This window comes from Hydra vulgaris, chromosome 10 (assembly GCF_038396675.1).
Source record: "Hydra vulgaris chromosome 10, alternate assembly HydraT2T_AEP".
Lineage (NCBI taxonomy): Eukaryota > Metazoa > Cnidaria > Hydrozoa > Anthoathecata > Hydridae > Hydra > Hydra vulgaris.
Genome location: NC_088929.1, coordinates 14,182,886 through 14,199,360, shown reverse-complemented (window position 1 = coordinate 14,199,360; position 16,475 = coordinate 14,182,886). Strand labels below are relative to the sequence as shown.

The window sequence follows — 16,475 nt, the reverse complement described above, 5'->3', positions numbered from 1 at the left end:
TGTGCGCAACAGGTATTTATACTCGGGCTTTTGTTTATAAAGACTATAGAAAATTGAAGGATTTTTTTGCATTTTACTATTATACATAAGACTTAGAACATTATATATATTTAGTTCAAACAATGTTAGTAAAGACATCTGTTCAAAAAGAGGCTTTGTGTGTTCGTTTTTATTTTTAAAATTAATTACTCATATAGCATGCTTCTGTTTACGATAGAGAGGTTCTAGTTTGCTTTTATAGGTACTACCCCATGCTGTATTACCGTAATTTAAATAACTCTGAACAAAGCTATAGTAGATTTGTTTGAGTAGCGGCTTTTTCAATAAATGGCGTGATCGGTATATTATTCCGATACTTTTAGATATTTTACTACTTAAATAGGCGATATGTTTATTCCAATTTAGATTTTCGTCAATAAAAACACCTAAAAATTTAGTAACATTATCCCTACTTATTTCTCTATTTTCAATAAACAATTTTAGACGAGAAGATTCAACTTCTTTTTTTTTATAAAAAGGATGAAATAAAGAAAACTTCGTTTTACTTAAGTTAATAGAAAGTTTATTTGCCCTAAACCATCCAGAAATTTTTTCTAATTCTTGATTAAAATATCTTTTAAAAGAATGCACACCATTTTTTGAATTTCAAATATATTAAAACTTTTGTTGTTAATTATTTTTTCATAGTAGTATGAGTAAATATGTATGAACGAAAAGGCTTGATTACCCATAATCATTATAGAAAATTACATATAAATGCAAAGTATGGGTACTACATTCTATTTTACCGCGTTGCGTGAATGATTGCGTAGTTATAAACTTGGGATTTCTTGGAGCACCTAAATAACTAATATATATGGTTATCTAGGTGTATAGTTATATAGTTAATATATAATATAGTCATAAAATTTATCAGCATAATTAAAATAAGAAAAGACACACACATATATACATATATAAATATAAACATATAAACACTTACAAATGTATAGAGGCGCACATATACTGCTAAAAATGGGATTGAGGCGCACATAAACTGCTTACAATGAAACATAAGATAGGATCTGAAAGAAAATCATAAGATCTTGTCATCAGAACCTTATAAAGTTTAAACAAGCAAAATAAAGACAAATATATTAAAAAACATATTAAAAAATAAAGTAAAAATTAAATAAAAAAAGTACTAAAATCCAATTTTTTTTTTTTTGGTCAGAAAAGTTTATTAAAGTCGTAAACCATAATATAAATATAAATAGCAGGGACAAGAAGAAGACATAATTGGTCTTATCACCGAGCCTCTTAGTCTATATCGTAACACTATATAATATAAAGCGTTTTCCTAAAGACTTAATAAAATTAAAATTATCGGTCCTAAAGTCCTACTTTGACTTTTTGTTTTGTATTTGTTAAGAGAAAAAAAAAATAAAAAAATAAAAAAGTAATTAGGTAAAAAGTAATTAGGTAAAAAAGTAAACTAAAAAGCATGCAAGCAAATACGCATAGTCTTGAAGCTTTCTTTTAACACCAGCATATACCTTGAAATATGTAAATAATTCTTATAAACCATAATTTTTTATATATATTTAAAAAAAAATTAAAAAAAAGAAAAGAAGAATTTAAGCAATAACAAGTGGCACAATCCTTTTCTAAGAGCGTCAAGCCGTTAATGACAAAACTCTAACTGTTGGGTAAATTTAATAGTAGCAATCATTATAACTTCATAAAAAGCTGAGCGCTACGTCGTTCATCAATAATTTTTGCTTCAATTTGCTCTTAAACTCATTAAGCGTAGCAATTGTTTTAAGTTCATTAGTCAATATTTCGTTCCATAATTTTGGCCCTCTAGTAAAAATTGAAAATTCAGTCGCCGCAAAATAACATTTTTCTTTGAATAACAATTTTCAAAATATTAGAAGTATCTGATTATATTTTCAAGCAAAAAAAAATACATTTTTTAATGATAAAAGAGTAATAAGGTTGGCTTAAGCAATTTTTATTATGGTAATAACGAGCTTTATTTTTGAATCCCAATGTTTTTTGAAATTTTAGTAGATACATAATTATTGTGCTGATTCCAGGAGTTGTTTTCATGGAGATAAACGCCAAAGAATTTTGTAACGGAGTCGTTTATTATTTCAATATCGTCTACGCGTTCTTTTTTTCCGTAAACGGTGGCTCCCAAATCAAACGGTGGCTCCCATTTTCGGTAAAAGTAACTTTGAAACTAAACAAACAACGCATGGAACAATTTTGAAACCAAACGAACAACATGCGGAAATATCATAAATACCAGATTGGCAGAACATGCTTTCACGGTGAGTTTAGAATTAAGAAAATGCATGAATTAGAAGGGTTAAATGTGTGAAATATATGTGAATAATGTATATATATGTAATATGTGATTAATGTATATGTATATATGTATATATATATATATATATATATATATATATATATATATATATATATATATATATATATATATATATATATGTGTTTGTTTTTAAAATTGCTAAATAAAGTGTTTAGAGGGGATAAAAGATAAACTTTATTTGTTTGCAGTATATAAATTTATTGGACCAATATAGCTGATAACATATAGTTAAACTAAATAAGCTATTCAAAAAGACCAGGAAAGTTGGATGGTAATGATTTATAAATGATTTATTTACGTTTAAGAACTCCGTTTGATACATGTTATTTTACAATTTATATATACAACTTATTGTAATCAACAAAACTCCCTAGGGATAAACGAGTTTTAAACACTCGTAAATTATAATAGCATAATTATTATGATAATAGTATTATCATAATAGTAATAGTATTATCATAATAGTTCAAATAAGCGATTAACAAAAAGATTCATCAATAAAGATTGAAGCAAAGCTATATCTCTGTTCAGAGTATTCTGATAGTTGGTAGTGAAACCTGGGCAATGAAGGTTTGTGATAGAATAGCATTAACTCATATATTGAAAAATAACATATATCAGTGATGTATACAGACTATTTTTAAAATAGTATACCGGTTTGGGTTCTTAAAGGTTTGGGCAACAAACAGGTTGAAGTAGTTAACAATAAATATAATTCAAATATAACTTTATGATACCTTAAAATCCTAAAAACAGCCTTGAATAACCTTACATGGTTATTCAAGGCTGTTTTTAGGATTTTATTTTTCCCTAGACTGAGGGTTAAGGTTAAAGCAGCAATAAGTCTTTCTTATTAATATAATAATAAGTCTTTCTTATTATTCTTCATTTTCTCATTATATATATATATATATATATATATATATATATATATATATATATATATACATATATATATATATATACATATATATATATATATTTATATATATATATATATATATATATATATATATATATATATATAGATAGATATTATATATATATATATATATATATATATATATATATATATATATATATATATATATATATATATATATATGTATATTTATATATTATGTATATATGTATTATGTATTATATATAACATTCTCTATGGACCAGCACATAAAATTTTTTGTTTAATTATAAAACACTTACTAAATACTTCACTATATTGGTACATATCTTACCAAAGATGCTGCAAAAGTATTTGCCTGTGGCATTGTAAACTCTCAACTTTATCACTGCAACAGTCTATCTGAAACTTCTCAAAAAAAATTTAAACAAACTATAACGTATGCAAAATAATTTAGCTTTATATTGTATGTCTCTTTCCCTTCATGAAATGTATATATATATATTATATATATATATATATATATATATATATATATATATATATATATATATATATATATATATATATATATATATATATATATATATATATATATATATATATATATATATATATATATATTATATATATATATATATATATATATATATATATATACAGAGAGTGTGTGAGAGAGAGAGAAATACATTTTCACTTTTTCACAGAAATACACTGATTCACTTTTTTTGTTTTTTTAAAGTTTAATGTTAATAAAAAAAAAATTTTAAACTATTAAGCTCTTTCTCAAGCTTTAACTTTTCCCATGTAACTAACAGCTTTGTTTAAAATGGCTCAAAATTTACTGTTAAAAAAAAGAAATTTTCTTTTTCTTTAAATTTCAATCATCACTTTTTCAGTGTACCACACGCGTAGGAAAAGAATCGCCAGGCTTCTTCATATTTAGTCAAAGACGGTTACATCTACCCCTCTTTCTCAAATTCCGAACTTTAGCAGTTTGATGCGTCTCTTTTAGCTAACTTAACAAACTGCTATTACATTCCAATGCCACTGAGTAAAATTATACTGTATATTTTATTAAAAAGTGTTCTATGTATGTTCAGTTAAATATTTACAGTGTACTAATACATTATATTACTAATATTTCAGTTAATTATTTACACAGTAAAAAATGTTGTTAAAGTTGAAGGTATGACCTTTGGATTTTAAACCAGTAATTATTTTTAAAAATTAGATTGCAATGTTATTGTGTTTATTAACAAAATAACTCAAAAAACAGTTTTAAATTAGAATATTATGGCTAGAAAGTCTCACTGCACCTCAGCTGAGCTATTAGTAATTCAACAAATTAAAAACAATTGAAAGTCATATCAAGAGATTTCAAGAATAATTAAGCGTTCTGTTGGAATGGTTCAAAATGCTCTTAAAACACTAAAGTGTGTTGAATCTAGAGGATACAAAAGAATAATTAATTATTCTTGAAGCTAAAAAGGATCCGCTTATTTCCAGCAACGTCATTAAAAACATTTCAGTGTTGAATGTAACATTTATATTTAAATGCGTACAATTAGAGGGCGTTTAGTTAAAGCAAATTTATTTTCAATATCACTTAGAAGTGTACCTTTATTGAAAAAAAGACATAAAAGCTAGAAAACAGGTTTTCCGTTAATATTCTGCAGACCACTAAATAAAGAGTTTGACCTACATTACAGTAAGAAAATAGTGAAGTTTGGTGGTGGAACTATTATGGTGTGTGGATGTTTCTCATCATTTGGTATTAGCCCTTTTTTTTTAAACAGACACAACAGCTGATATTTATACTAATATACTTCAAGAAATAATGCTTCCTTATGCTGATGACAACATGCCAATACTCAAAAATGTTAATTTTCCAAAGCATATGGCTTCCATCACTAAGAGATAATTCCAAAATAATGGCATAAAACAATTGGAGTGGCCAGCACAATAGCTAGATTTATAAAATTGTAAAAGACGAGGAAAGCCTATGAACAAAAAGAATCTGTGGGAGGCTGTACAAGTATCATGGAACTCTATTTCTCCATTAACATGCAATAAATTGGCTAACAGCATGCCCAAAAGATTAATTGATGTTAAAAATAATAAAGAACACGCAACAAAATATTAACTAATTATCTTAGATGTTGTATGAAATAATCGAAACTTTTGCAAAAAAGTTGTTAGTTACATGGGAAAAGTGAAAGGGAACTGGATAATTTTTAAAAAAAATACAAGAATTAACATTAAACTTTATAAAAACAAAAAAAGTAATATTATGTGTGTTTGTGTGTGTGTGTGTGTGTGTGTGTGTGTGTGTGTGTGTGTGTGTGTGTGTGTGTGTGTGTGTGTGTGTATGTGTGTGTGTGTATGTATATATGTATGTATATATATATATATATATATATATATATATATATATATATATATATATATATATATATATATGTATATATATATTTATATATATATATATTTATATATTTATATATTTATTTATATATATAAATAATAAATAAATTTCTTATTATTGAGGAGATTTGTTTTCTTTTGTTAGTAGGGCTGAAGAAACTTCAGGATGAAAACAAAAATTATGACGATGGCGAAGTTATTTGACGACTAGATTATCATTTTTCATTTTCTTTGCGAAATTCTGTTTTATTTTTAATAGCTATGGGTCTGATGCCACAGCCTAAAAATGCAATTATTAGGCTGATTGTTGGCCATCTATTCACCTTATTTTAGAGCAACTGAGAAAGCATTTAATTAAATTTGAAAAAAAATTTAATTAAATTTTTTGTAGAAATTGTCGATTATCTTAAATTGTTTATAACTTAAATAAGTAAATATTTCTGAATAGGATATTTATTAATGAAAAAAATGTGAACAATTAATCTCAATATCTTAATAAAACTCAATATCGCGCAAATTTATTTTTTGATGAGTAAATATTTGTAACTTAAATAAATTTTTTGGTTTGTTTTAAAATTGTTTATGATATTGTTCGGTAAGTGATAAATGTTGTTGTGTTATATATGTTTGTGTTAGGGTTGCGGGACTTTTGGCTCACGCGATTAGACCTTAAATAGAACGTAATAAGTAATTTAACTTTGTCGTCTTTTGCAATGGAATGTAACAACTATATAGAAATAAAAGACTTATTCAACTTTTGTTTTGATAGTTTTTATTTGGTCAATGAAAACAGATATGTTATTTATTCAGTGTTGAATGTGTAGTGTAATTGTGCAACACATTCAGGAATGAATGTTTAGTGTTGCACACTGTAGCTGTGATATTAATTTTAGGAGGGGGGGTTCTTTTATCATTGCCCCGGTGCAAAAATGTAATGACCCGTACCCCTGAGGGTACGGGTTCCTGGGCTATGTTCTATGATTCAGCACTTTGTTTATTGAGCAGAAGCTAATTTTATCTTTATTGATTTTTTGATAGTGATATTATTTTTAGTAGTGATTTTAATAGTGCGATAACTATGAGTACCATAAAAAATATATTCGACAACGCAGAAGAAGGAGATAAATTTATTCAAGTAGAAGAAGGGTTAGCAAATACTAGCGAAAAAGTTGACATAAGTGAACCACTTTTAATTGCATCGCTTGTATCAGACTTGAAATTTAATGGTCTAAAAAACACAAGTGAACTTTTCGAAACTGCGTTAGAGTTGTTTGCATTTGCTAATATTAAGATCAATGCTGTTGAGGGAACAACTCAATGTTTCAAGGCAGATATTTCTGCATTACTTACAAATGAAAAAGAAGCTGAAACATTTATAAATAATTACTGCGAAAGAAATCAAGAAGTCTTAAAGGTTGCAACATCTAGGTAATGAGATACGACAGCAACAAATTTGTAATATAACTGTTTGAAGTAATATCAATAGGGTAAAGTGACAAAACTCTGACCTTATCTTAACAATTTTATTTCTAAAAAGATGTTTATAAATAAACCTATTAGACAATCATACATTGTTAGAAAGATAAGCCTTTCAGCATTCGGATTATAATTTTATTTATTTTTTAAAATGAAAATTACGCAGACACTACAGCCGTTTTTCAAAACGCCTTCACTTCAAAAAAATTAAAATCGACTTTTTTACAAAATAAGCTAATATAAAAGATAACAGACGTTATAAAATAATTATTTTCAAAAAATTATTAAAAAATTCATAAAAATCACTAGTATCTAAAACCGTCTTAAAAATAATATCTGCTTTTAATTTCTTTACTTTTTTTCAAAACGCCTTATGCATTGCTTCGGGAAAAATGATTCGACTACACTATATTTTGAAATTCCTAATATTTAATTATTGTTTTTATTATAACAATTATAGTTATTGTTATATTGTATTATAGTAATAACTATAATTATTATGATAAACCAATAATAATTATAATATCATTATAATAAAGCAATAATTAACTATTAAGAATTTCAAAATATAGTGTAACTTATAATATAACTGTTATTAATATAATAAATAATAATAACTGTTAATAAATTAATAATTGTTAGTAAATTAATAACATAGTCCATACACAGGGCCGTGCCGACGGAGATGTATGTGTTGAGGGGTGGAGATATTACCATACCCCCCCCCCCCCCCTAGATTTTACCGACATAAACCATAAGGTTTATGTAGGTAAAATCTGTTGGTTTTCACCGACAGAGCCTCAGAGTTGGGACTCTGTCGGTGAAAACCGAAATTTGGCTTCAAAAATAACCTTCCATTGGTAAAACTAGCTTTTTTTTAGTTTTATCCCCACACTTCGTTGTTCGGTACGACCCTGTCCATACCTTTAAACTGAATGTTAACACGATGTTTGTAGTAGAAAATGCTATAATATAACATGAATATTTGTTACTATATTGCTTGTTTTGTTTATTTTATTGCGTTCATACTTATCTGAAAAAAAAATCTATTCATTAGCAGAATACAGAAACTAAAAAGGAAACAGGCTGAAATTTGGTCACTGATTGGAGTCACTTTACCCTAACTAACTATATTGACCCATATAAACATAGTGATAAGTTATCATAAATCGTTTATGCAATAATTTAATGATTACTCTCATAGGCATCTTGGAATTAAAAGCTCATTCAGTTTTTATAAAAGGTATCGCTGTCATCATAAAACCAGATATAATCCAACGACTAATGCTTCATCTATTTTGAAAAATAATCCTTCACGAAGAATCAAAAACACAGATTGTCCATATTCTATGACAATAAAAGTTAAAAAGAATAAGGATGCATATCCCTGTCATATTATTCTAGAACATTGTCACAATCACTCCTTAAACTCATTACAAGTGAATAGTTGTAAAGATATATTACCTGAAACTGCAGATAAAGTTGTAACTCTTTTTGATAAAGGTTTCACACCAGGTAGTTTTTAATTACTTCATGAAATGTATATATATTTTTTTATGCATGTTACATTTTTATTGAATTTTATAAGCAAAAAAAAATAGCCCTACCCCAGGTATCCTGAAAAAAAGCATAATGTATTTAATTTCATTTTAAAAGGATTTGCTTATAAAGAATACAATCAAAATCTACTATTTGAATGCAAAGATGAGCTTGAATATCATCGTTTAAGATCTGATCGTTCAATTTGTCCAAGACTTTAACAGGCTATATAACTCTTACTGTAGAGAAAAATATGGATCTAAAAATGGGAAAGAAATGTTTGAGCATTTAGAAGAAAAAATAAAATTTTATATTGATAAGTTTCCGGATAGCGCTGTGCATTTCCAACAATACGAAGAAAATGATTTGACAACAACACCGTTAATCTTTGTTATAGTAACGCCCTTAATGAAAAGAGTTCATACTATGGTGAGTATTTTTTTAGTTGTTATTATTTCGTTAAGTTTTGAAATTTTGATATTATTTATAACTCTAATTATAGGAAACTCATTCTTCAGAAATAGTCTTTGTTGACTCTTCTTCAAAAATGGACGCAAATAATCTTAGGGTTTTTATCCTTTGTACTCATAGTGTTGCTGATGCTCTTCCTTTGGGTTTAATAATTTGTAGTAACGAAAAAACTGACACCTTGATAAAGGCCTTTGAAGCTTACAAAATCTTATTACCCGAAAATGCTTTTTTTAATAACGGTAATCAAACTGGTCCGGATGTTATGCTCACAGACAACAGTTCGGAGTTAAGAGATGCATTATATAACGTTTGGCCTTCTTCATTATTATTATTATGTACTTTTCATCTTTTGCAACAAGTTTGGAGATGGCTGTTCGATATCAAACACCAAATTCAAAAAGAGGATCGACTGGTTATTATGTCAAATTTTAAAAACACTGTTTACTCTGAAACAATAGAGATGTTTGAGGTTGCTTTTTCGCAACTGCTTTGCGACAATATCATTAAAAAATACCCTAATCTAATATTTTATTTAAAAAATATATATGAAATGAAAAAATGTTGGGCATTGGCATTTCGCTCGACTTTACGAACACGTGGTAACAACACTAACAATTACACCGAGGCGCAATTTTTAGTTATGAAAGACTTAATTTTGCAAAGAGTAAGAGCATATAATGTTAACGCACTATTTGACAGTTTTACTGACGAATTAGACCAACATTATAAAAATAAACTGTTATCTGCTGCTAGTGGATCTTTTGATAGCTATAATACTCCTCGATACTTTGGTAAACCCAAAAAAAAGAAAGGAGTAATCGGATTTGTAAAGCCATCCACCGAGCATATTAGTACAATGTTACGTAATACTCAAAATATCGGTAGCAACTTATTTGTTGTTCCTAGTGCGTCTGGAAAAAAAAACTATACGGTAGATATGAATATTGGAATATGCGAATGTCGAGTCGGGGGAAATGGCGCTCCTTGTAAACATCAATTTGTGCTATGGTCTAATGGCATTTCAAACAGTTTGAACTTTATGCCAATATTCAACATTGACCAAAGAAAATATCTTGCTGAAATTGCGCTAGGGAAGAGTTTACCAAGAGAGTTTTATGAAGGACTCCACACCGATAACAATATATGCAAAAATAATTTTGAAATAAATTTATGTATAGAGTTAAATGAAAGCACCAGTAATGTTGCTAACATTGTTGAAGCTTCGAACATTTGTGAAAAAGATGATACATTGAGGGACAAAGCTTTTGAAGCACTATCAAGTTCATTTGAAACTATACGTTCTAAAATCGCGGTTGGAGATAAATCACTTTTACTTGGCATAATAAAATTTAAAGAAAGAGTAGAAAAAATGAGTTCAAGTTTACTTACAACAAATTTACATACATTCGGTATGCAGCAAATTAGCCGAAAGAATAACTATGTATGCACGTCTTTGAAAAAATACCAAAAAAATAAAATTAATGTCCAGCCGGAGGCAGTGAAACGTCGCAAAACAAATAACGGGGGAAAAAGGGCTTTACAAAAAGGAATTAGTTTATTTACTATGCCCTTGAAGACACCATCAAAAAAAAAAGAAATCATAAGTTTGCTGAGAACGTTAAGAATAACGAACCCGTTGCTAAAAAAGCAGGACGCAGCTTAATGACGTGAATTAATTAATATATTAAAGTTCACTAAACAAGTTAGTAGTTTAACTGTTTTAATAATTATGCTTATCTGAGATAAATTTATTTATGAATATATCTTATACTTTTATTTATAAAAATGACGAGTAGAAAGTCATTATTTGTTGAAAACGATTTGTTGTTGTTAGACTCATAATATAATTTAAATAAAATAGTGAACCAAAAATAAAATTTTTGATGATAAAGTTTGATATTCCATAAAGTACAACAAAATTTAAATTTAAAATAGAAGTATGAGATTATTTGCTCTCTTGCGCACAAATAAGTATTACATAGCTTTATTACCTAATTTATTTAAGTTTTACATATTTAATTAATTTATTTAAATTTAATTAATTTATTTCATGATTTTCGTAATTTATTTAAAATGGGGATGCAGGCGAAGAAAGAAAAGAAAATTCAGACATTTATTAAAAAGTCCGTTAATAAAATAGAAAATTTCAAATGGTCATTTACAAATTTTCAAATAAACTTCTTTCTATATAAAAAAACCAACTAAAATTAACGCACACACACACACACAAAAACGTATCTGTTTCAAAAATATAAAAACAGAAAAAAGCCCTATAAAGTATTTCATTTACCTCTTCAAGATAGGTCTAGTAGTTGGTTTATGTGTATTTCTTGTTTTGAATTTCGAAAATCAATATCAATAAAAATAATTAAAAAAAAAAATGATTAAAAAATATTAGAGTTTAACTCCAAGTTATAAATAAATAAATGTGTGATGTAATCCCAAAAAGAAACATTTTTAAACATACTACTATATTAAATATTTACATAAAAGCACAATAATATATACAAAGACCAATATGAGAATTATAGAAGTAAAGTATGTGACCAGGTAGTTAGCAAGATAAAATGGGGGCAACTTTACCAGAGCCTTACTTTGCAATCAATTGTATTTCATTGGGGAAACCATATTACGTCATGTGAAAAAAGTTTATACTTTTTCATTACCTTATTGTTGCTAACTTTTTAGGCAACACTAAAAGCATATAGTCTTATGTCGATATAGAAATAAAGTAGAACAATCAAATCATTAAAGTTACCAATAACAACAATATTGACTGATGGACAATCAATTTTAAGTTCCAAAGAGAAAGTCCGAGACAAAGAAAAAAGCTGACAGACAAAGAGCAAAACTGATGGATAGAGAGATTTTAAAGATGAATTAGAAAACATTAAAAGAAATAAACATAATTAACAAAATAATTATAATTAACAATAGATTTAAGAAGCTTTAATATTTACATAAAAATATTTTCAATCTATTTCACTTAACTTTTGAATTTAAACTAGGAATCAGGAAAACTATAAAACATTGTTTCTTTTTCGTGCCTCTCCGTTATGCTGTTCTTTAACATGTCTTTTTAAATTTTTGTTAGCACCAAAAGACTAGCTACAAGAATGGCATTCAAAAACTTTTCCGCATGACTTCTGATGCCGGTTAAATTCTTTTTTTTTTTAAATAATTTGCCACATTGACAAGAAATGTTTGCTTTTTTGTGTTGACTGGCAAGTTTCTTGTAATGCTAAAAATAATATCATTACTATAAAAAATTTAAAATTATCACAATTATATTTTATATTCAGAAATAAATTTAGTGATATTTTAAATGTATAATTGGTCATTATGGTAGATTTCAAGCAAACTATTAAAATTGATGCTTAAGAAATTGTTTTATTTAAAACAGGAATAACTATATATTATCATGACAAGTATCAGTATTAATTTATGTACAAAGAAAAACAACATTTGTTACAAAATTAATTATAATAATATACTAATATTACCTCTTTTTGCAATTTGGAACACTGTTTCCAAGCATGTGCAAGAACCTTAGATCTTATGCCAAAATTTTCTTTCGCATTACTGTCATTTTGAACATTTAGATTATCCTATTGTTAAAGAAAACCTCACTTATAAACTAATATAAATTAGGCAAAGAAACTGAAAAATGAAATGCATAAGGATAGGGCACAGGTTACTCTAACCCAGTTTAATCTGGTTTCAATATCAATACATGGCTGTGTTAGTGTGTTGCATTTGCATCTTTTAACTGTATATCTTCCGTCATGTTTACACTGGCCCTCAACAAATTCAAAATCAATAAAAATATAAATGCAAACTGTTTCCAGAAATAAAAATTTATTTTATTTTCACAAATCTGCCCTATACTTTTTTAATTTTCATTAATGATCTACCTGTAAATCTCACATCTACGGTGGCATTATTCACTGATGATAACACCATCTCTGATAGCTTAGAGGGGGCATTTAAGCATTAAAATTTCACATATGCTTCAGCATGTGGCTGTCAGTGGCTGGTTAACTTTTTTTTCCCCTTCAGTCCTAATGGTCTTGCCACAGAGCACCGCCACAAGGACTTATTAAGTTGGCTCTCCATCTCATACTTCACTGATAATGTTTATGTGCTTTGAGCGGGGTTTGAACCTGCAATCCTTGGATTACAAGTCCAATGCTCTAACCACTGCCTTACGGCTGCTTATTTTTCTCAGCTTTAACTCAGACAAAACTCAATTTTAACGATTAGCTGAAATTGTTTTTTCAGCTAATCCTTATTAGAATAATCTACATGTTCATATATTTATGAATGGTAAGGACTCAATGAGTATACTTTGTGTTTTCTAGATTTATTTTTTACTTATATTGTTTCTTGGCAACCATATATCAAATTCATTTCAAAAATAGCATCTGTAAAAATGTAAAAGAAGTTACTTGTTACATTTTTTGTCATTTTAATTTTTACTTAAAATTAAAATGACAAAAAATTGTATCAATTTAAAAGAAAATATAAATAAATAAAAAGCCTTTAATAATAATCTAATAATACCAAATTAATTCAATTTATTGAAATAATTATAAATAATTATTTCAATAAATTAAAAGACCAGAAAAAAAATATTACGGAGAAAAAAGTATTCAAACCGGACATTTTTTTAGCAAAATCAGTTTATTTGAAAGTAGTTTCAAAATCTTGGACGAGCACCTATGATTTTAATTACAATAGATTTGTTATCTTGAACTAAAGCTCTATAAGGATCTGCAAATAGTTTTCATTGACATTTTCATTGATCTTAAATTTGTTGAGGGCCAGTATGTGCTATAAAAACCATTTATTTATCTAACATTTTCCCTCACACATCAATGCATCACACATCAACTATTTATATATATTGTTCATATATGTAAATTGTGTTCATTTTAAATGGTGTTCATTTGTAACACAAATGTGTTACAAATGAACACCATTTTTCATTGGTTTAAATTATTATGAATTTAGCTATTCTGTCGAAACCAAATTAAAACCAGTTTGAAATAGGTTTAGAGAAAGCTTTGATGCAAAAGAGAAATATCAGTTTCAATAAACTTGAAACTAGAAACTGGAAATTTAGATTATAACAGTTATAACTGGTTTATAAATAATAAAACTTGCTAATAATTTGAGCCTAAAACCATTTCAAACAGTTCTGTGCCATACTAAAGAAAGAAGTCAGGTTTAAATAGCAAAGTAACCAGATTTTCAATATTTCTTTAATAAATATTCATTTAGTCTGCAACATCTGAATGTGATGCAAAGAAAAAAAGTTACAAATGTATTAATTACTGTAGATTACTTTATTTTCCATGTAAAACATGTTCCAAGCAGAAAGAGGTTTTGAACTTTTCTCTTGAATTGTTTCTGAAATTATAATAGTTACAAAAATTTAAACTTGCTAATATTAACTCACAAATTCCATATAAAATGATCCCCAAGGTAACACCTCAGATTTTCTTTAAATAAAAAGCCACAGTATGTATGAAAAAAAGAGGACACTGAAAATTTTATTTTGATTAACCATTCAAAAGTTATGATTGAATTAAAATTGACCAAAATGGGAAATTTTTTTAACAGTTTAAATATTTTTTTGTTAGTTAAAGTATCTTAAACTTGCTAAATAACAAAATATAAAGAAAATTAGATTTGCTACAGTCAGGGTTGAAGTGTAACAAAGTACATTTACTTTGTTACAATACTTTGTTACTTTTTGCAGTACTTCTACATGTAAAGAGTTACATTTACAACGCAGTAATTTTACTTTTGTTACTTTTAAGGCTGACTTTTTTACTTTGTAATGAGTTACTTTCAGAGAAAAGTACAAAAGTATTTAAACTACATTGATTAGAATCTATTGTATAACACAAACAATTTGTGAGGGTCTTTTTTGAAAAGTGAGGCAGTTTAATGAAACAAATAAATATTTTGACAACTTTTTATAAAAAAGTTTGCATAAAAATTGGTAAAAAAAGAGAGCAATCGGTACAAAAGGTGCAGCGATTGCATCCAACGAACCTCCCCACGGTACATGCGTGATATCAGAAAATTGAAACCAGTAACACTTGGCATTAGATTCCATCTGAATGAAGATCCAAGGCTGCATATTAAACAAAACAAACTTGGCTATATAAATACACAACGCAATGATAAAAGTAATAAAATATGTTTATAAATAAGCTAAGCCATTTTTGTACCTTTCTAGATCGAACACAACAGGAAATCAGGATTTTTTTTCAATTCACTAAATAAAAGTAAAGAGAAGAAAACTCTTTTTTTACCATAAATACAATTTCTCTTTTTAAATTTTTTTATATAAATTAATGCCATGCAATAATCTGCAGCTAAAGCATCCATGTGTGAAATTGAAGAATGTTTCTTTCAATATAGAGCATCTGAAACACTAGTACTGTTTCTGATAATATTGTTTCAAAAAACATTTGTAGTAACTGTTCATCACTTGATGAACTTCATAGATCTTCACTGTTGAATGTCTTTCTTGAACTAAATACTGATTTTCCAACAAGTGCCGTCTGTGAATGTTTATTTAGTGTTGCAGTTCAAGTTTTGTGCAAAACCTAAACTAGAATACGCCAACTAGAATGACAGATGAAGATTTTGACCAGTATTTACACATTGCACATCAATGAAAAACTGTTGTAAACCAGTCATTTGCAATAAACATATTGACATTGATATATATATATGCCTAAAGTTAAATTTCAAGATAAAGTTTCATTTCAAGATAAAGAATTTATAAACTTATTTCTTGTATGGTAATGTTCAATCATAACTCTTATATGTTCAATCATAATTATGAAATGAACTAAAAAACCGAGTATGAAATTTTTAGGATTGCATTTTTTTGTAATTTTTTTTTTTCTGTGGGTGTTGAAATTTAAAGAAAATCTGTGGAACACTGACACTGTGGAACTTTTAAAAAACTAAATAATTTTATATGGAGTAACCCTTAAAGTATTTAAATATACAAAAAGCTAAATACAGTACAATCACTGAATCAAACATACCATTTACTTTTGTCAATGTAATTACTTCTGAAGATTGGTTCAATTCTAATTCTCTTTTATCCATGTCTGAATTTTCTACTATCAACTAAGTATAACTAAAGAAACGTGCATGAGATGTATACTGCAAATTAGCAGTGATAAACCCAGAGTTTATTTAAAAAAAATATTTTTAATTAAAAAAATAAATATATATGTATATATATATACATATATA

General features: G+C 27.0%; 1 long non-coding RNA gene across 1 annotated transcript; it reads right to left on the bottom strand.

The window, feature by feature from the left end:
• Positions 1 to 12,184: 12,184 nt before the first annotated feature.
• Positions 12,185 to 14,624, bottom strand: LOC136086509 (uncharacterized). Its single transcript, XR_010641380.1, has 3 exons — positions 14,536 to 14,624; positions 12,692 to 12,796; positions 12,185 to 12,429 (listed from the first exon to the last, which is right to left on the bottom strand). It is a non-coding gene; the product is annotated as an uncharacterized LOC136086509 (long non-coding RNA).
• Between the last annotated feature and the right edge of the window lie 1,851 nt (positions 14,625 to 16,475).